This window comes from Lepidochelys kempii, chromosome 1 (genome assembly GCF_965140285.1).
Source record: "Lepidochelys kempii isolate rLepKem1 chromosome 1, rLepKem1.hap1, whole genome shotgun sequence".
NCBI classification, from domain to species: domain Eukaryota; kingdom Metazoa; phylum Chordata; order Testudines; family Cheloniidae; genus Lepidochelys; species Lepidochelys kempii.
In genome coordinates, this window is record NC_136380.1 from 322,351,828 (window position 1) to 322,372,712 (window position 20,885).

Sequence of the window (20,885 nt, forward strand, 5' to 3'; positions counted from 1 at the left end):
CTGACTCAGGGAAGGCCTGAGCATAGAGATGCATCTTATATTGCATTGGCAACTGTCCTGAAATTTACAGATCACCAAATGAACAAGATGAATTAATAATTTCCCCCACACCTCCATACCCCATAAACAGTCCCATAAATGTAGAGATGCGGGGGGAGGGATAGCTCAGTGGTTTGAGCATTGGTCTGCTAAAGCCAGGGTTGTGAGTTCAATCCTTGAGGGGGCCATTTAGGGATCTGGGGCAAAAATTGGGGATTGGTCCTGCTTTGAGCAGGGGGTTGGACTAGATGACCTCCTGAGGTCCCTTCTAACCCTGATATTCTATGATCTTATATTGCATTGGCAACTGTCCTGAAATTTACAGGATTACCAAATGAACAAGATGAATGAATAATTTCCCCCACACCTCCATACCCCATAAACAGTCCCAACCACAAGCACCCTTGAACATTATGGTACCCAGGAAAAAGGGAGAAGATGAATAATGGATCACAGATGAAGAACCCTGCTCCAATCACCTATCCAACTTTGCTCTTAAGACATGGGTTTGTCAACTGGGGCATCGCAATAGGTGTCAGAGGCTCACAGTCAACCTGCCTTTCCTACTGGTAAGTGAGAGGAGGGTCCTGGCTAGAATGGAGAGAGAACCTAGAGCCATGGAAAAAGGGGCCTTGGTGTGGAAAAGGTTGAGAACTGCTACACCTAATGGATTGTGTATGTTTTACAAATTGTAAAGAATAATGGAATAAATCTTCCCCTCTGTAGGGCATGAGGCTCAGGAAAAATGTTATTCTGAAATCAAGGCTCTTTTCTGCAGCAAATAGAAGTCTTAGAACTGTGTGGAAAAATATCTTCTCTCTCTCTCACACACACACACATGAGAGAGAGAGCTGTGGCTAGCAGTCATTTGACAGGAAACAAAATTAGCTGCACCTAAACTGTGTATATACAGTCATTTGGAAATATCAGTTAACATTTTAATACCCAGAACAAAAAAATTTGAATGGGGAGAAACTTAGGCCTGGCACTGGTTTTGTAAAACCCATATCTGGGATGATTGAAATCAGAGTCCTGTTTTATCTCAATGTTCAACTTTTGGGTTGGGATGGACAGAAAAAGGATCTAGTGTGGGGCCAGTTCTAAACCATTATTTCCTATGATCTCTCTGGGAGAGAGCTGAGCAACAGACTGTGATATTAGGTCTTCACTTAAGTAGCACTTAATACAGGATAACGAGAAGTCTGGTGGCACCTTAAAGACTAACAGATTTATTTGGGCATAAGCTTTCATGGGGAAAAAAACCCACTTCTTCAGATGCATGGAGTGAAAATTACAGACGCAGGTATTATTATACTGACACATGAAGAGAAGGGACTGGGAGTGGCTGGCTCACTACAAAAGTAACTTTCCCTTTCCTGCTATTGACACCTCTTCATCAAATATTGGGAGTGGACTACATCCACTCTGATTGAATTGGCCCCGTCAACACTGGTTCTCCACTTGTAAGGTAACTCCCTTCTCTTCATGTGTCAGTATAATAATGCCTGCATCTGTAATTTTCACTCCATGCATCTAAAGAAGTGGGTTTTTTACCCATGAAAGCTTATGCCCAAATAAATCTGTTAGTCTTTAAGGTGCCGCCAGACTCCTCATAATTTTTGTGGATACAGACTAACACGGCTACCCCCTGATACTTAATACAGGATAGAGGCCTTTGGAGAAAGGTGGCAGAAATGGTACTGTTTCCTCCAAATTGTAGGTTTGTAAGTAGAGAGAACTCCCCTGTCATGAGGCCATCATTTCTATTTGGTTTCCAGTGGACCAGATAATGATGGGGGGAGGAAGACAAGCAGAGTCCTACCACTCCCAAAGAATCCTCTAAGTCAGTGGTTCTGAACCAGGGGTCTGGGATCCCCTGGGGGGCTGCGAGCAGGTTTCAGGGGGTCCACCAAGCATGGCTGGCTTTAGGCTCACTACATCCTAGGGCATAAAGCCAAAGCCCCACAGCACAGAACTGCAGCCTGTGGCCCTGAGCCCTACCATCCGGGACTGAAGTAAAGCCTGAGCCACTTAGCTCTCTTGTGCCCCCTGTGGCATGGGACCCCAGGCAATTGCTCTGCTTGCTACCCCTTAATGCCAGCCCTGGCTTTTATTTGCAGAAAAGCAGTTGTGGTGGCACAGCTAGGCCATGGACTTTTGTAGCATATTGGGGGGGTCATCAAAAAGAAAAAGGTTGAGAACTCCTGCTCTAAGTAATAGTGGTTGAATCAAAAAGTGGTGGAGAGTAAGGTCCTTTCATGGGTCTACTGAAATTCTTAATTTTTCTCTGGTGCTTAGATACTATGTGACCAGCCTATTAATATATCAGTAGCTAAAACTGGATTTGATTCCCAGAACAATGACACTGTGAGAGAGAGTTATCTACCACTAGGAATGGAGTTTTTCTATTACAAGGCTTTCAAACGGTTCCAAATAATTCACTCTACCTCAATATAAACTATCATTTTAACTCCTGCTCCAACATCATCTGCAGTAACCTGAAGTCTTTAAATCGTTATTTGAGGACTTCAGTAACTCAGCCAGAGGTTAGGGGTCTATTACAGGAGTGGGTGGGTGAGGTTCCATGGCCTGCAATGTGAACGAAGTCAGACTAGATGATCATGATGGTCCCCTCTGATCTCAAAGTCTATGAGTCTATAATGCATAGTTATAGTTTTGCTATAACTTACTTCACTGTAAGTGCCACCACACATTGAAACCTTGTGAAAGTGATGCATGGTGAATTCAAAAATACATGACACTTATTATTACAAGTTATATCTGAATGAGACCAAAACCCTTTCGTTAATACAATAAACAAAAACAAGGAAGTGCCCTAGCGCAGCCAAATCATTAACATAGAATCATAGAAGGTTAGGGTTGGAAGAGACCTCAGGTGGTCATCTAGTCCAACCCACTGCTCAAAGCAGGACCAACCCCAACTAAATCATCCCAGCCAGAGCTTTGTCAAGCGGGGCCTTAAAAACCTCTAAGGATTGAGATTCCACCACCTCCCTAGGTAACCCATTCCAGTGCCTCACCACTCTCCTAGTGAAATAGTGTTTCCTAATATCCAGCCTAGACCTCCCTCACTGCAACTTGAGACCATTGCTCCTTGTTCTGTCATCTGCCACCACCTGCCACCACCGGTGTCACTGCCACCAGCCTAGCTCCATCCTCCCCTTCATGTAGTTGAAGGCTGCTACCAAATTCCCCCTCAGTCTTCACTTTTGCAGAGTAAAAAAGCCCTGTTCCCTCAGCCTTGCCTCATAAGTCATGTGCCCCAACACTCTAATTTTTGTTGCCCTTCGCTGGACTCTCTCCAATTTGTCCACATCCTTCCTGTAGTGGGGGGCACAAAACTGGACGCAGTACTCCAGATGTGGCCTCACCAGTGCCGAATAGAGGGGAATAATCACTTCCCTTGATCTGCTGGCAATGCTCCTACTAATGCAGCCCAGTATGCCACTAGCATTCCTGGCAACAGGGGCACACTGTTGATTCATATCCAGCTTCTCGTCCACTGTAATCCCCAGGTCCCTTTCTGCAGAACTGCCGCTTAGCAGTCAGTCCCCAGCCTGTAGCAGAGATTCTTCCATCCCAAGTACAGGACTCTGCACTTGTCCTTGTTGAACCTCATCATATTTCTTTTGGCCCAATCCTCCAATTTGTCTAGGTCACTCTGGACCCTATCCCTATCCTCCAACATATCTACCTCTCACCCCAGCTTAGTGTCATCCTCAGACTTGCACATCTCATCTTGGGCAGCTCCCACTGTAGGGAATACAAAATCTGAACAATTAATGAATATTTTTCTTATTACATTACAGCTATCATAATTAACAAGGGAGGAAAGATTGCTAGAGACCATAAAATAAAATGTGACCTGAACTGTTACTCTCAAAGGAACAATGAGTTGCATGTTTTAGGGCTTATCCTGGTTAACAGATTGTAGCTAAAAGAGAAGGCTCTTCTGTAAACAGGAACCTAGTCATCAGCACTGTGACAGTCAGAAATCCCACTCACCATCAGGGACAGTCAAAATCTGCACAAGCAGTTTCCTTTAGAGATGCTGGACTGTCTCTTTCTTTTACTTAAAAAAAAGCAGACAAAGTAAGTGGTACAGGGTCAAACTGCTTCCAGCGCAGACATGGCTGAACAGCAAATGTATAGTTTTAGGTAGTCTTGTTTCTCTAGCATTTATTTGCTTAAGAGGGTTTCACATTATTACTGAATGGTGTTTTGAAATAGACAAGATTTCGCCCATAAGGGATAAGGGGGTGTTCTCCCACCAATACTGGAACTGAGCAGACCTTTGGCGCTCAAAAGGTACCTGCTTAAGGTCTGTTTTACAGTGGAAAGAAACACTATCAGTCATCCTCTAAGGGTGAGAAGTTTGACTAGTTCCCAGGGAGATTTGTTTAAAGTTTGCTTTAAATGGATTAATTTAAACCTTTGGTGGCCAATATGTACCGACTAAAAAACAGATTTCTGTTGCGTAACAACCGCTGATTTATGGGCTATGCACATACTGTCCATAGCAACAAATAGAATGTGTTTCTTAATTGCTTTTATTCTCACTCAATATTATTCATATCCGAGGCTGCTTTCTGTAACTGGCGTGAAGCCTGCTCCGTCCGCAATTCTTTTGCTGCAGCACTTGTTCCCTACTGAAGGCTCATTTCCACTGTACAGCATCTCCTTGATCACTGGTTGTAACTTACGTACACTTTTAAAATAAGTAGGTAGGTGTCAGGGAGTTATTTTTGGGACTGAAACAACAAATCCGCACACAAATGGATACATATTTCTCCCCAAGAGATGTGAAAATCTTCAGGGATCTTTTTTGTTAGTGGCTCGGGGAGAGGGAATGCAGTTGTTGCTATAGGGGCTCCATGATGGATTCATAGACTACTGTAAAAGTCTTAAGCGCCTGGGGCACTCAGCGAGGTGGTTCCAAGAGAGGGAATGCATTTACTGTCTCAAATGTAATATGAAGCAATATCGTCAGATAAGTCAGTGCCCTAATCACATAACTGTGTGCCAGAGCTGCTGGAGAGTTATTTACAATGACTTCAGTTTTCAGTGGAGAAAAGAATATCTGGAGAAGCAGCCCACAGGAAGAGAATCTGTGTCACCTCTGTCAGCCTAGTCCTCAACTACAGTGGGGAAAAATAAAAAGAACCCCCAAAATAACCAGAGCAGCCAGGAGTTTCTGACTCTTGGACTAATCTGACACTCATTTTACTTTCTGTATTGTGACCAATCAACACCACTCCATGTAGGCTCCTCTGGAGGTTCTATGAACTATGAAGTCATCCACCAACTGATTCAGAATCCCAGTCAGGAATCCCCAGGTCGCTCCGGGGGCCACAAACATACCCTCCTCTAAGGGTCTGAACTCTACGAAATAAGCCACAAAGTTGTTACTTTAAACAACATAGTTCGCGAACAGTCAATTCCCTGCTCCAACCTCTTTGTCTTTGTCCATTATTATCACACTATGAGAAGGAGAAAATTCTCTAGCTATCAATCACTTTTCTTTGAGCTTGTCAGCATAGAGAGTTTTGTACAGTAACGCCACTAAATATGATACTGGGTGATAGGAACTTAACACACGCTGCCTTGTCTGTTTAGAAAGGAAGGTTGATCTCATGGTTATCACAGGATAGAAAGTCAAACTGCTTGGATTATATTCTCAGATTTCTTACAAAGTTCATGTGTGACCAGGGATAAATTTTAGCAGTCTCTTTGTGCCTCATTTTTGTCATCTGTAAAATGAGGGTGATTGTATTTATGTCACTGGGGTTCTGAGCTGCTTAATTCATCCATGTGTGTAAATGGCTTTGAGACCTTCAGGTTCCATAAAAGCGGAAGATTTTTTTATTAATTATTATTTTAATGGTATTTCAGCAGCAGTGCAGAAGCAACCAGCACACCATGAGAATATCACTAAGAATATTTCTTCTGCAGATGTTACCCCCATAGAAAAACTTTGCCACCCCAATTGAGTGATCCCATAATAGCAGCTCCTCTTCAAAGGCAGCAGGTTTGGAATGTGTTGAACTATTTGGAATATTGTAATGACCGTGACTGGTCCCCTGTCTTTAGCATGAGGCGTGAGCCAGTCTTTTTCCTCTGGGATATTATGGGATGGGTAGGTCAGCAGCAAGAATGCTTGATGGTATGTTTAACTGATATGGATGTTTTCATAGTAATTCAAAGGCTAATGAAGAGATAAAACAGTCTTGAAATGAGTCAAATTGCTTCCGTGCTTTTAGTTTAAACAGCTCTATTAGCAGAATAGTGACGGGCCATGTCTTGTGCCCACATACAAATGTGTTATCATCCCAACTCCTAAATCCTTCGCTCTGGCTTTCGTGGGTGTTTTTGGCTAAGTAAGGGCTGTAGGATTTTGGCTATGCTGTGCACCTACAGTGCATTTCATGTCAATACACTTTGACATTTTTATGCATTATAAAATTCTGTGTGTGTGTGTATGTGCCCAGCACATGATCACACTTTACAAAGCTCTGATAGTTGTGAACACCCAAGAAGGAAGAGGAATTATTTAGGATGGTACATGGAGATATTATTAGGAATGAAAGGAAAGGAAACAATTATTAAGGAAGTGAAAATTCAGACAGACTCAGGAAGAACTTCCTGATAGTGAAATCTATTAGATTGTGGAACAGTCTCCCCAGGGGAGAAGTTTAAAACTACATGAGAAAGCACAGAATGCTAGAAATCCATTCTACAGAATGATTCAGCATTGGCAAGGGAATGACATAGGTGACCTGCTAGATCTTTATATTTTATAATGTCTATGTTTCTGCTGTACACTCATCGCCACACAGTTATTTGTATATTTGCATAAAGGCTAGCATATATACATGCAGCCAGGGAACTGAATGCATAAGTGCCCTTTTCTGAGTGGATGACAGGAAGTTGCAAGGGCCAGTGCCTGTTTACACACCCAATTACTGTTTTTTCACCCCTCACAAATGTTGTGGTTTGCACTTAAGAAGCTGTGCACTTGCAAATTTTAGATGTGTGATTTAAGAAACACATTTGAGAATCTGGCTCTGAAGTGCATATATCCATCTACTTACTATATGATGTACTTATAACTTTTTTATTTGCCATTTTAGACAGCTTTAAAGAGGTAAAAGTATTCACCTTCTAAGATCATGGAATGAGAACAGGATACAAGGGCCAGGATGCTGTGAGGGAACATAATAATGATTGACAAGCTTGCAAAACCCTCAGTAAAACTATTAGGAAGTGAGGGGGCATATGAGTGGATTGTCAATCCTTTCTATCCTTGCTAATGCCTTCTCTTCTAAAGAAATAAAAAGCTGCATTCAACATGTCTGCTTAGAAAAGTCCTAAAAAACATGAATGTAGTTCTGAGACTAACCATATCCATCCATGGCTAGCGCAGAGTGTACAGAACAAAAGGAGACTCCAGCTAGACTGAATTCCTTTTAAAGTTGCTAGCCATATAGAAGTTTGTACAAGAAATCTGTGGTGCTGAACCATTTTGGCACAATTCAGATCCTATGTTGTGTGTAAATAAACCATAAGTGTCATCAACTTAGAAATGAAGATGTGTCTCTTTATCACCACTCAGGTTCAAGACCAGTAATCATCTTGGTGTAGATGAAACTCCAACTCTACCTTGGGAAAATTTACATGAAACTTATCTGGGCTCTGTTCATCTGGAACATAGTTTACTGATGTTATTTCCACACAGTAGACCTTACAATCTTTCTAAACGCAGTTTGGCCTTTGCTCAACAACCAACTCTAATGTAGTAAAGACACATGACAAATAAGTAGAAATATGTATCAGAGCAGTGACAAAGAAATTGCTCAATTCCCTCTCTCAGAATTTTATTTCCAACATTTATAGCAAACTGAATAATAAAGTAAGTAAAGCCCTACACTTCAGACTCGGTATAAATGCAGCACTAATTTAATTGTGGAAATAATTCTTCTCTGGTGGAATGTAATATGCTGACTGAGATAGAAAAACAGAACATACTGGAGAAACAGAAATGTAGCCCATCAAGACTTACATCTGTGATACAGATTAACTGTATTTAAGGTACATAATGCCTAAAACTGTGCAGAATATGTGAGTAAGCACTGCAGCCTGTTTGTTCCGATGTTTTACAAAAAAACGGCATTCCGATGTTTTACAAAACAGTTCAAATAAAAGCAACACCACTGGAGAAATATTACTCATTGAGGCTTCTGTTGTGATAGACGAGAGCTGTGCAAAACTCAGCAGGTTTTGTTTGCAGAGTTCATTTGGACCTTTCGTTTGATTTTGTTTTTGTGTGATTCACTTTTTCTGACTGCTGCTTTGAGCAAATCCCATAATTCAACCCAAACTTCTCAAATTAACCTGGTTTAGATCAAAACCATGTGAAACTGTGAACTATACCAGTGTCAACCTGGAGTAACTCATTGATGTCAATGCAACCATTTTTTCATTTATTTAGAATCTGTCCCAATGAATTTGCACCTTAATTGAGAACACAGAAGTCCTTCACTCAAAACTGTTTAAGACATTTGGGTAATTTATTTGACTCTTAATTCCAATACTGGGATGTTATGCCAGTATTTATCAGTGCTTTTTTCAAAAAACTTTTACTTTGCACTTAATTTCAGTAGCTATGGAGATCAGGAAAAGAGATCACCTGAGTATAGGATGGGAATTATAATAATAATAATAATAATAATAACAATAATTAATAATATATTAACCAAAGTTTAGATATAGTTATTAACACCTAGTGGTCTATAAGCTTACATGCTAAACTGCTTTTGGGGGAATCTAAAAACCACTGCATTATCAGTTACTCTGAACAGAGCCAGTCCTCATTCAGGATTACAGTGATGGTTGGCCAGCCCAAGGAGTCAATTAATGAGCTTTTCACGTACAAATTCTTGGGTTCAGATCCTGTTTTGTTCACAATAAAAAGCCACATTCATTGTCTCATCTTAATATGTCATGGCTGACTTTCCATATCAAATACCTAGAAGTTTCTGGGCCTGATTCTGTATCATTTACACTACATTGGAATTGCTTGCATATTCTATGGTAATGGATACTATAGAAAACCAATCAATCCATAGATGACTTATAGATAGATAGAACTACAGGCGAAAGAGTGGGAACTTTAGAAAACCAAATCAAAGCTAAGCTGCAGCTATGCCAGTTGATAAGGCAATGAGAAATCTGGTGGACTGTTCTGGAGGTAAAATCCTAACCCAGTTAGGCCTTGATAAAAATGACCATATGTCCATTGAGTAGAGTAGCCACATATCCCACCAAGAGGAACCCAGAGAGAAATTGCAATTGAGAGCACAGTTCAGATTCCCCATATTATTGGGAATATTATTGGTCAAATAATTGTGCAAATTATTGCAGATGCCATATTATTACGCAAATGCCGAGCAATTGCAGATGTCCAGGGCGGCTTCCCACAGGAGGAGAAATCAGCGACACAGAATCTGGGTATATTCTAAGTGTTACTTGTTTTATTTAGACACATACACCAGTCCCAGAAAAAAAGTTGGTCATACAGTTTGCAGACAGACAATCCCTTCTTTCAGGAATCTCAGCCCAACACCAATGCCCGGCTCCCAGACAGCAATTCTGCCTCAAGAACTGGCTGCAATCAGTGACCAAGAAAGTGAGTTAACTCTTCTGGTGCTTGCACTGCTCCCACTAGGACAACATGTTCAGTCCCAAGACTGAACATTTGGTCACATGTCCCCAGAAAAAATAAATTAGAAGACTCTGTATAACAGCACCACCTTGTGAAACCTTCATTAACAGTTTAACCAAAATTCATATGATTTATGAACTAATTATTTTCCTGAATTCTGAGTAAATAAACAATGAGTAAGCAGCTATAGTGTTTATTAGCTGCGGCAGAAGTTGTGTGACACGTTGTAAGCTTAGGTAATTAACACACAGAATTTCTAATTTAGCTGCTTGAATAGATACAGGTTGACTTACCCTGTCATACCCAGGTCCATTGTTGCTAAACATAAGATGTAAAGTTGTACAATTTGCTATTACTGTTATTCCTGAGGGAATTCTGTGCCACTGCGCATGTGCAGAATCCATGTCCCCCACAGATAATACATTCTGCCGGAGAATTGCTGCAATTACACCTTTCGTCCACCAGGGGCTGCTGTGATGCCAGAAGGCTCAGGGGCAGGAGCACCCAACCACAGTGAGGTGAGAGAGAGCGGGGTCAGAGGCTGCATTCCTCACAGCAACATGCCAGTGGGGTCAGGTGAGGAGGCATAGGATATGGGGGAACAGAGTGAGACACACGGGGCTGCTGGGGAGATCACAGACTGGGGTCCAGAAGGGCTAATAGGGGGATGAACTGGGGCAGGAGCACAGGAGCTAGAGGGGTGGCAACATAGATCAGGGGCTGAATGGGAGGTGGTGCAAGACCACGTGAAGATGGGGAGAGGAGGGCAGTGCAGGGACACATAGGGATGGGGGTGGGGGAGCGAAGGGACACACAGAGAAAGGGCAGATGTGCCTGACCGAATGGGAGAGGCTTGGGGTCAGCCAGGGTTTGCATGGGGGAGGCTTCCCAACTCCTTAGCAATCCTACCCTCACCCCAGAAAAATAAAGAACTGTTCAATACTTCTCCCAACCACACACAACAACCCTCCACATTCACTTCCAGGCTTCTTCCCAGCAATTACTTCCCCATCCCTCAGTTCCTCCATAACCCCTGACTCCCCCAAGCCTTTGCACTGCTTCTGAGGGGTGCAGGAAATATGTTTCTGTATAGTAGTTTAAATGAATTATTACTCAAAGTTCTGTATTAATATGCCTAGAAAGGAATCTATTTGTCAAAAAATAATTTCCTGAATCTTTTGTTGTCTGTACTGTTACAGACATACTTGCTGACAGGTATTTGGAAATAGATTATCAAAATAATTGAAACTGGTGTGATTATATTGTGTTATTTTGACAAATAAAATATGCAGAATTTTTAAAATTCTGTGCACAGAATTTGTGCAGCCTGTTACTGTTACGACTGGGATTGAACTATGTCTGAAGTATGCAAGGAAATATACTGCTACACAAATAAGGCTTTACTGTACAAAAACTTTAAACCCAGCTTGGAGAATATTAATGTCTGTCTAAGACACCTATATTTCTCCTAATCTCCTACCCCTTCACAGCCAGAAGGCAGACTGAAAGGGAATATCTGAAGCATCTTTATCCTGTAAAAAGGGCTAGCATATGGGCAATATCCTTTGCAGGGTTTCTGGAGTTACAAGAGACTTGATGGCCTTGCAAAGCAGCAGCTGTAAAGTTTTCTGTTTTGTAAGGTTACATAAAATTTTGATTGAAAAAATCAATCAAACCCTCATATAAGGCTAAATTCTCCAGCCTATTAGGCTAGCTTTGTGCTGACTTTCCAGAGCAAAGCTGCCTTAAACCTAGCAAATTCAGACAGTGGAGGATCCTTCCCTACTCAAGGAAATCTTTGGGTGGCATAGAGCCATTGTAGCAGTCTCTACTTCCACCCCTGGCTCCCAACTCTTAGTGTATTAGCCAATGTGTCTAGGAAAAAAGGGGTCTTCCCTGGAGCATCTCTGGAGTCCAGCAATCCCCAGCTGCTAGAATGAACCCTGTGGGCCATTTGTAGCTGGTGCGGTTTAGTGCAGTCTTCAGGGTAAGCAGGTCAAGGAAAGATGGGCTCGGAAAGCCACCGTTGCCCTGTCCCCAGTCTTATGTGAAACACATTGAGCCTGACCAGAGAATATTGACCACATTATACAGGGGAAGGAAAAATACACTCCTCCCCACCCCCTCCCCAGCCCTCCAGAAGTTTCAGGTTCTGAGAGGACACTTGGTTATTGGCACCTCCAACAAAACCTTCACAAGGGAACATAAGAACATAAGAATGGGCATACTGGGTCAGACCAAAGGTCCATCCAGCCCAGTATCCTTTCTACCAACAGTGGCCAATGCCAGGTGCCCCAGAGGGAGTGAACCTAACAGGTAATGATCAAGTGATCTCTCTCCTGCCATTCATCTCCACCCTCTGACAAACAGAGGCTAGGGACACCATTCCTTACCCATCCTGGCTAATAGCCATTAATGGACTTAACCTCCATGAATTTATCCAGTTCTCTTTTAAACCCTGTTATAGCCTAGCCTTCACAACCTCCTCTGGCAAGGAGTTCCACAGGTTGACTGTGCGCTGAGTGAAGAACTTCCTTTTATTTGTTTTAAACCTGCTACTCATTAATTTCATTTGGTGGCCCCTAGTTCTTATATTATGGGAACAAGTAAATAACTTTTCTTTATTCACTTTCTCCACACCACTCATGATTTTATATACATCTATCATACCCCCTCTTAGTCTCCTCTTTTCCAAGATGAAAAGTCCTAGCCTCTTTAATCTCTCCTCATATGGGACCCATTCCAAACCCCTAATCATTTTAGGTGCCTTTTCTAATGCCAGTATATCTTTTTTGAGATGAGAGATCCACATCTGTACGCAGTATTCAAGATGTGGGCGTACCATGGATTTATATAAGGGCAATAAGAATTCTCCTTGTTATTCTCTGTCCCTTTTCTAATGATTCCTAACATCCTGTTTGCTTTTTTGACTGCCGCTGCACACTGCATGGACGTCTTCAGAGAACTATCCACGATGACTCCAAGATCTTTCTCCTGATTAGCTGTAGCTAAATTAGCCCCCGTCATATTGTATGTACAGTTGGGGTTATTTTTTCCCAATGTGCATTACTTTACATTTATCCACATTCATAGAATCATAGAATATCAGGGTTGGAAGGGACCTCAGGAGGTCATCTAGTCCAACCACCTGCTCAAAGCAGGACAAATCCCCAACTAAATCATCCCAGCCAGGGCTTTGTCAAGCCTGACCTTAAAAATATCTAAGGAAGGAGATTCCACCACCTCCCTAGGTAACGCATTCCAGTGTTTCACCACCCTCCTAGTGAAAAAGTTTTTCCTAATATCCAACTCAAACCTCCCCCACTGCAACTTGAGACCATTACACCTTGTTCTGTCATCTGCTACCACTGAGAACAGTCTAGATCCATCCCCTTTGGAACCCCCTTTCAGGTAGTTGAAAGCAGCTATCAAATCCCCCCTCATTCTTCTCTTCCGCAGATTAAACAATCCCAGTTCCCTCAGCCTCTCCTCATAAGTCATGTGTTCCAGGCCCCTAATCATTTTTGTTGCCCTCTGCTGGACGTTTTCCAATTTTTCCACATCCTTCTTGTAGTGTGGGGCCCAAAACTGGATACAGGTCTCCAGATGAGACCTCACCAATGTCAAATAGAGGGGAATGATCACGTCCCTCGATCTGCTGGCAATGCCCCTACTTATACATCCCAAAATGCCATTGGCCTTCTTGGCAACAACTGAACACTGTTGACTCATATCCAGCTTCTTGTCCACTGTAACCCCTAGGTCCTTTTCTGCAGAACTGCTGCCTAGCCATCTGGCCCCTAATCTGTAGCAGAGCATGGGATTCTTCCGTCCTAAGTGCAGGACTCTGCACTTGTCCTTGTTGAACCTCATCAGATTTCTTTTGGCCCAATCCTCTAATTTGTCTATGGCCCTTTGTATCCTATCCCTACCCTCCAGCGTATCTACCTCTCCTCCCAGTTTAGTGTCACTAAATGTTACTTGCCATTTTATTGTCCAATCACTTAATTTTGTGAGATCTTTTTGAAGTTCTTCACAGTCTGCTTTGGCCTTAACTATCTTGAGCAGTTCAGTGTCATCTGCAAACTTTGCCACCTCACTGTTTACCCCTTTCTCCAGATCATTTATGAATAAATTGAATAGGATGGGTCCTAGGACTGACCCTTAGGGAACAACACTAGTTACCCCTCTCCATTCTGAAAATTTACCATTTATTCCTACCGTTTGTTCCCTGTCTTTTAACCAGTTCTCAGTCTATGAAAGGACGCTAATAGATTAGTAAGACATGATCTCTCTTTACAAAAACCATGTTGACTTTTGCACAACAATTTATATTCTTCTATGTGTCTGACAATTTTATTCTTTACTATTGTTTCAACTAATTTGCCCAGTACCGACATTAGACTTACCAGTCTGTAATTGCCAGGATCACCTCTAAAGCCCTTCTTAAATATTGGTGTTACATTAGCTATCTTCCAGTCATTGGGTACAGTAGCTGATTTAAAAGACTGGTTACAAACCATAGTTAATAGGTCCACAATTTCATATTTGAGTTCTTTCATAACACTTGGGTGAATGCCGTCTGGTCCCGGTGACTTGTTACTGTTAAATTTCTCAATTAATTCCAAAACCTCCTCTTATGACACTTCAATCTGTGACAATTCCTCAGATTTGACACCTACAAAAGATGTCTCAGGTTTGGGAATTTCCCTAACATCCTCAGGTGTGAAGACTGAAGCAAAGAATTAATTTAGTTTCTCTGCAATGACTTTATCGTCTTTAAGTGCTCTCCTTTTGTATCTCGATCGTGCAGGGGCACCATTGGTTGTTTAGCAGGCTTCCTGCTTCTGATGTACTTAAAAAACATTTTGTTATTACCGTTTGAGTTTTTGGTTAGCTGTTCTTCAAACTCCTTTTTGGCTTTTCCTGTGATGAGCTGCCAAAATCTTAACAACCGGTTCCCTATAAAAAGTTCTGATTTAAGGGATGTGCCTCTGTTCTGCCCCCTCCCACCCCCCCCAGGCTCTGTCCTGCCCCCCTGCCCTTTCCAGGCCCGTTCTCCATCCCAGGTGCCTGCTGGTGGCGCAGGAGTCCTGCAGTCCTTGCACCAGTGGGGTCGCTCCTGGCATGTGGGGCGGCGGCTCCCTGCAGGCAAAGGCTGCCGTCTGCCCGACTCCCCACCGCAGGATGTGAGTGCCCCCAAGCGGCAGAGGCCGGACAGCACCAAACCGCAGGAGCAGGAGAGACTGGGGGGGGAGGCTCGCCCCAGCACGCCCAAGGCAGCCCCCAGTCATGGTACCAGCCGGCCCTGCCCGGTTCCTGGGGCAGAGGAGGCTGCTGCTGTGAGGGGCCTGGCTCCCCGGCCCTACGCGGCGCCCAGTCACATGGTGCCTGATCTCCCTGCCCAGCGCAGCTGGTCGCACTTCCTGGGCCGGGCAGGAAGCAGCATGGAGCTCGGCCGCGGCTGCTGAGCGAGGTGGCATCGGATCGGCCTCTGTGCGCATGGCCCCGGAGCGGCTGTCCGGATGGCTGCGCAGCGCAGGTACCAGCCACAGCGCAGCCCCTGCCCCAAGACAGGACGTGGGGTCCCGCAGCCCTTCCATAGCCCTGTACCCCCCAAACGGTGCTGATCCATGCACCCCCCCTCTAGCACCGAGCCCCTTCTCCAACCAGGGCCAGCTATAGGATTTTTGTCTCCCCAAGCAAAAAAATTTTTGGCCGCCCCAGCTTTTTTTTCATGCCCCCCCTCACCCCCAGCTCTGCCCCTTCCCAACCCGTTCCCCAAATCCCCGGCCCCACCGCCTCCCCCTGAGCATGCCACATTCCCCCCACCCCGCCATTGCTTCCTACGGCTTCTGCCCTTGCTCACCTCCGCTCTGCCTGCTCCCCTGAACACGCCGCCGCTCTGCCTCTCCCCCTCCCTCTCAGGCGAGGGAGAGGCAACGCGCTCAGGGGAGCAGGCGGAGAGGAGGCGAGCTGGGGCGGCGGGGGGCACATTTCTAGGGGCGGCATGGCCGGCGCCAGAATGCCGCCCCTAGAAATGTGCCGCCCCAGGCACCTGCTTGTTTTGCTGGTGCCTGGAGCCGGCCCTGTCTCCAAGCGCCCCCTTCTATAACACTGAGCCCTACACCATGCACCCTCCCTAGCGCCGCGAGTCGGGGCCCCCTTGGCCCGGGGGGCTGCCCCAGCTGAGCCCCAGCTTGGCTGGAACTTTCTGGGGTGGAGACTGCCTACTCAACCCCCCCCCCCGTTCCCCATCCTCTGACCACCCCCCCAGATCCTCCGCCCCCTCCAACCGCTCCCTGCTCCTTATCCAACCCCTCCTCCCAGCTCCGGCCCAGCCCCCTTACGATGCTGCTCAGGGCAGCGTGTGTGGATGCCGAGCGGCTGGCTGGAGCTCACAGCCCCGCCCCCTGGCCACGCCGCTCAAAGCGGCAGGCGCTCCAGAGCTGCCCAGGAGCGGTCCAGCTGCACGCTGAGGCTCTGCCAGAGGGGAGAAGGCAGGGGAGGGGCCGGGGGAGCCTCCCCGGCCGGGAGCTCAGGAAGCCCTAACAACCAGTTCTAAAACCGCTTCTAAATTTAACAACCGGTTCGCACCGGCTCCAGCTCACCACTGGGCTTTTCTTATTACATTTTTACATTGAATTTGGCAGTGTTTATGCTCCTTTCTACTTACCTCACTAAGATTTGATTTCCACTTTTTAAAAAAATGCCTTTTTATCTCTGACTGCTTCTTTTACGTGGTTGTTAAGCCACGGTGGTTCTTTTTTAGTTCTTTTACTGTGTTTTTTAATTTGGGGTATACATTTAAGTTGAGCCTCTATTATGGTGTCTTTGAAAAGTGTCCATGCAGCTTGCAGGGATCTCACTCTAGTCACTGTGCCTTTTAATTTCTGCTTAACTAACCTCCTCATTTTTGCATAGTTCCCCTTTCTGAAATTAAATGCCACAGAGTTGGGCTGTTGAGGTGTTCTTCCCACCACAGGAATGTTAAATGTTGTTATATTATGGTCACTATTTCCAAGCGGTCCTGTTATAGTTACCTCTTGGACCAGATCCAGCGCTCCACTCAGGACTAGATCGAGAGTTGCCTCTCCCCTTGTGGGTTCCTGTACCAGCTGCTCCAAGAAGCAGTCACTGAGACAAAGTCCATTGAGACAAAGTCCAACAACAACCTTTTTCTTAAGGGGGATGATTATTCTGTCTCCAAATGTCAGTCTCTTTCTGTATCAAAAAATGGACTGAGTTAACACCCAAGGCACAACGATGTTGCAAATTAGGCTTTAAATGTTTTGTGAGAAAACTCCAGTCACTTGGCACTAGCCGTTGCTATTAGTCAAGTCAGTCATTTTCATCAGTCCCAAATTCATCTGAAAACAAAAGAATGATCTGATGGCCCAGTGGAATCCTTGCTTTTGCTTTGTGAAAGAATATGAAACTCTTTCCAAAGAATGGTACGCACAGCTGGTTTGTAACCGGTCAGATCACTTGTCCTCATCTTGCACATCTAATCATTTGCTAACACACAAACCTTGTTTGTGAGTGATAAGAATGAGTTAGCTTGATATGCTGTATAACTGCTTACATTACTCCTAAAACACAATCACTGCAGCTCAGAAGAGGGAATATCCTGGTTTAGTAAAATAATCCCTTGTCAACAAGTATGCTACACAAGCCATTGTATTGTATTTATACAGTCTGCAGGTCACCCCACTTCAACATTACACAGACAACAGATTAAAAACATTAAATATACTTGATCTATAGTAAATGACCCATAGATTTCACTAAATAGAAAAAAATTTGGATAGCCTAACGTACACACACAAGGTTAAGTTGCTGGTAGTCACTGAACCCAATAAAGGATTATAGAATTTCTTTTTAACATCTAAAGAGTAACTAAAGAGCCACAAAGCACTCCAGATAAAAAGCAGGCCATCATTTCATTGCCCTGAATAAGAAGTGTTTTTCAGACCCGTTTGTTCTCATATGTGGAGAGGGAGGAGATCAAGGATATCGCTCTCTACACAAACCTTAAAAGCACAGATAAAAGTTTAGCAACCTTACTGAAATGAATATTAAGGTTTAGCAAGACTGAAGGTCAAATCCTTCAGATTTTCTTCATATTTGCATGTAACTTTCCCACATATTTCTTTCTGTAGGTATGGTAAAGAACAGCAGAGGGGCAAGCTAGAATGGTAGAACCTTGTGGCACTACTGAGTCATCAAAATAACCTCTAGCAGCCTCACCTTCTGCAGCTTGATTTCCAATGCACTGTCCAAAACTGCAGCATTGATATTCGTCTCACGGATGTCTTTTAGAACTTTCACCTGCAAATGGGATTACAAATGCAATCATTAGTACAGATTCCTTGAGAAGCTTTCACAGTATTACAATTAGATTTCCCATTCTAGCAGCATCTAAATCAATATGATATGATTAGTTACTCCCGTGGATTACATGCTGCTGTAACAAACCTTCACACGCAGAAATCTGGGTAATTTAATCAGGCAGTAATGGATTCTGGGAATGCTCCCACTGTCTAGAAACTTAAAATGATTCTCTCCCTATAATAACTTGCCATTATGCACCTGAAGCTAAATTGCCTGACAGGCTTGACAGTGGACAGTGGTGATTAAAACAGGTCACATCTCATCATCAAAAGTGGCAACTCCTGCTGAATTCACTTAGAAAACTGAATCCAAGAAAGGGGGGGAAAATCCTAATTGTATTTCACAGGAATAACATACGCGTGCATCTCTCTCTTTAATATACATATTATTAAAAAATGCAACTCATTCCCTAGTAAAGGAAAGAATGTATGGACTGATGCCTGTGGGGAAACATAACAGACTAGGGAAATGGCAAACTGAGCACATAAATGTATTCCTTTGAAGGTGCTCAATGCCACTGAACAACATACCAGGAAGCAGCACACTTTCTGGAAGGGGCTTGTATATGATACTGGACTCTGCTGTCATAGTAAATAACTCACATAGCAGAGCTGTGCTGCTACAGATGAGTCTGATGTGCTGGTATCTTCATCTTGAAAAAGACTTTGCACCTACTCCCTCCCAGGCTCATGCAACAGCTTGGCTCCATGCCTTGATTAAATTTTATGGCTTTTTCAAGGCAACCTCCTCCTGGAATTATCAGTACATGTTGTATTGGATAAAAAAAATAACCCAACTTGTTAACTGTCACATGGCCAGGATCACAGCGTAGAGGGGAAATATACAAATCTACATCCAGGCAAACACACATAGCTTCATTTTGGAAATTAGGCCTCTAAATGTTGTAAACAGCCAGTATACTGGTTTGTATGAACGGTGCAGCTGTATTTCCCTCTAATATTGCTGGTGTGCTACAGTAAACAGCATACATTGTGAAACGTAACCCATCATATAGCAATTCAGGACATTTGTTTATCCATTGTGTTGTCCTGTTCCTAAACATTCCTGCCTCATGGTACAGCTGGCTCAGTGCTGTTCAACAGAAATGTAACACACTTTTCCTATGGATCTTTAATAGAGCAGGGATTCAGGAATGAAAGAAAAATAGCCTTCCATGAAAACTCTTCCCCGCAATAATTGCCAGTGAACTCTGCCCTCGTTATAAAACTCTACACAATTGGCCAGAAAAAGAGCCCCGTGGTGCACATGATTTTTCACCTCTCTATTCTCTGTAATATTCTTGGGTTTAGTGTTCTGTTCTGACGTGCTAACCATTTGGAATGTTAATCTTCACCCTTTTTATTGTTTGTCACCAGACGCGTGCTAAACTGGCTCAGAAGATCCTGTATGCTGCAGTGCTATCTACTGACCACAGTCAGTCATTACAGAAGCAGCCCAAAAGCCGGGCAGGGAGGAATTGCACAGGCCAAGGAGACACGCCGTAGCAAAGAACACTGTAAAGGAGTGAGAACTAGAAAGCATGGTTAGCACATTAGGAACATTAACAGGCAATTATTTGTATGACAAATGTTCGATTACTTACATCTCTTTATTACTTAATTGTCCATTTGAAGAAACTGCTTTTTATGCTCAGAAATCTGTAGAAGAAAAATAATCTGTGGGAGCTCATTAATTAGAGGAATTGTTCCTTGTCATGTTTGTAGAGGCTTAGCATAAAGGGCAGTGTTGTAACACATTAGTGACAGTCTTATTGTCACCCCTACCTACCATACATTGGCACCACTGAGCTTTCAGACAATGAACTAGCTTACATTTAATGTAAGACTTGAAGTTGACTGGTGCATTACTATTAATAAACAGTAACGCCATTAAGGCCTGTTAAGGCTGCACAATGAACTTGTCACAACGGATGATCTACAAATCAATATAAATAACAGTGACGGGTGATAATTGAATTCCAGCAGTCCCTCAGCACATGCTGTATATGAAGAGACATGACACACTGAAACTAAAGTAGGAAAGCCAAAAGATGTGATAATATGAACATTCTTATGTGAAACTTGATGTCACTATAGCTTTTAATGGGGTCACACTGAGAATATGTATTGACTTCTTTAAAAACAAAAAATAACTAGATAGTTACCCAGTCTCCCAAATTAGGACTTAGACACAAAAGTTTAGTGTGATTCTAGCCTTGCTTCCTTCCAAACAATGAATACCGCCCTCCGATGAATTCATTAGTGGGTGCATTGCTTGCACCTTGGTTACAGTAAGAGTGGGATTTTGTGCAAGCCAGGAAGTCTCTGAAGTTGCTGTCGGTTGATTCATCACTTTACATAATCAAAAAGGTACCAGCAGAAGTAAGGAGGTCAGGAAAAATAAATGATTCCATTATGCCATGCTCTGGGTTGGCACATTACTTTCAAAAGCAGTTATAACAAGCTAGGCCCCAAACGTTTGCACTTGACTAGACCATTAGAACAGAAAGAAATACTCTGGGGCCACAATGAGCTTTTCAATGGAAATGCAAACTCCAGCAAATAAATCCCTATAGGTTCTTCGGAGGAATCTATGTTCAAACTTTTATTTTCTCTTGTTATACTCATGGCAGCAAATGAAAATCCATCCTTCTTACTCGCATTTTTTAAAGACGAGCACAATGCCACCTGTGTTTTGGAACTGCCTCAAA

General features: G+C 43.4%; 1 long non-coding RNA gene across 1 annotated transcript in view; it reads right to left on the minus strand.

The window, feature by feature from the left end:
• LOC140906896 (uncharacterized) overlaps positions 1-18,080 on the minus strand; it is a 57,845-nt gene extending 39,765 nt beyond the window's left edge. Inside the window, exon 1 of the long non-coding RNA XR_012157293.2 lies at positions 18,032-18,080. This is a non-coding gene — a long non-coding RNA (uncharacterized LOC140906896). The remainder of the gene's footprint in view (positions 1-18,031) is intronic.
• Between the last annotated feature and the right edge of the window lie 2,805 nt (positions 18,081-20,885).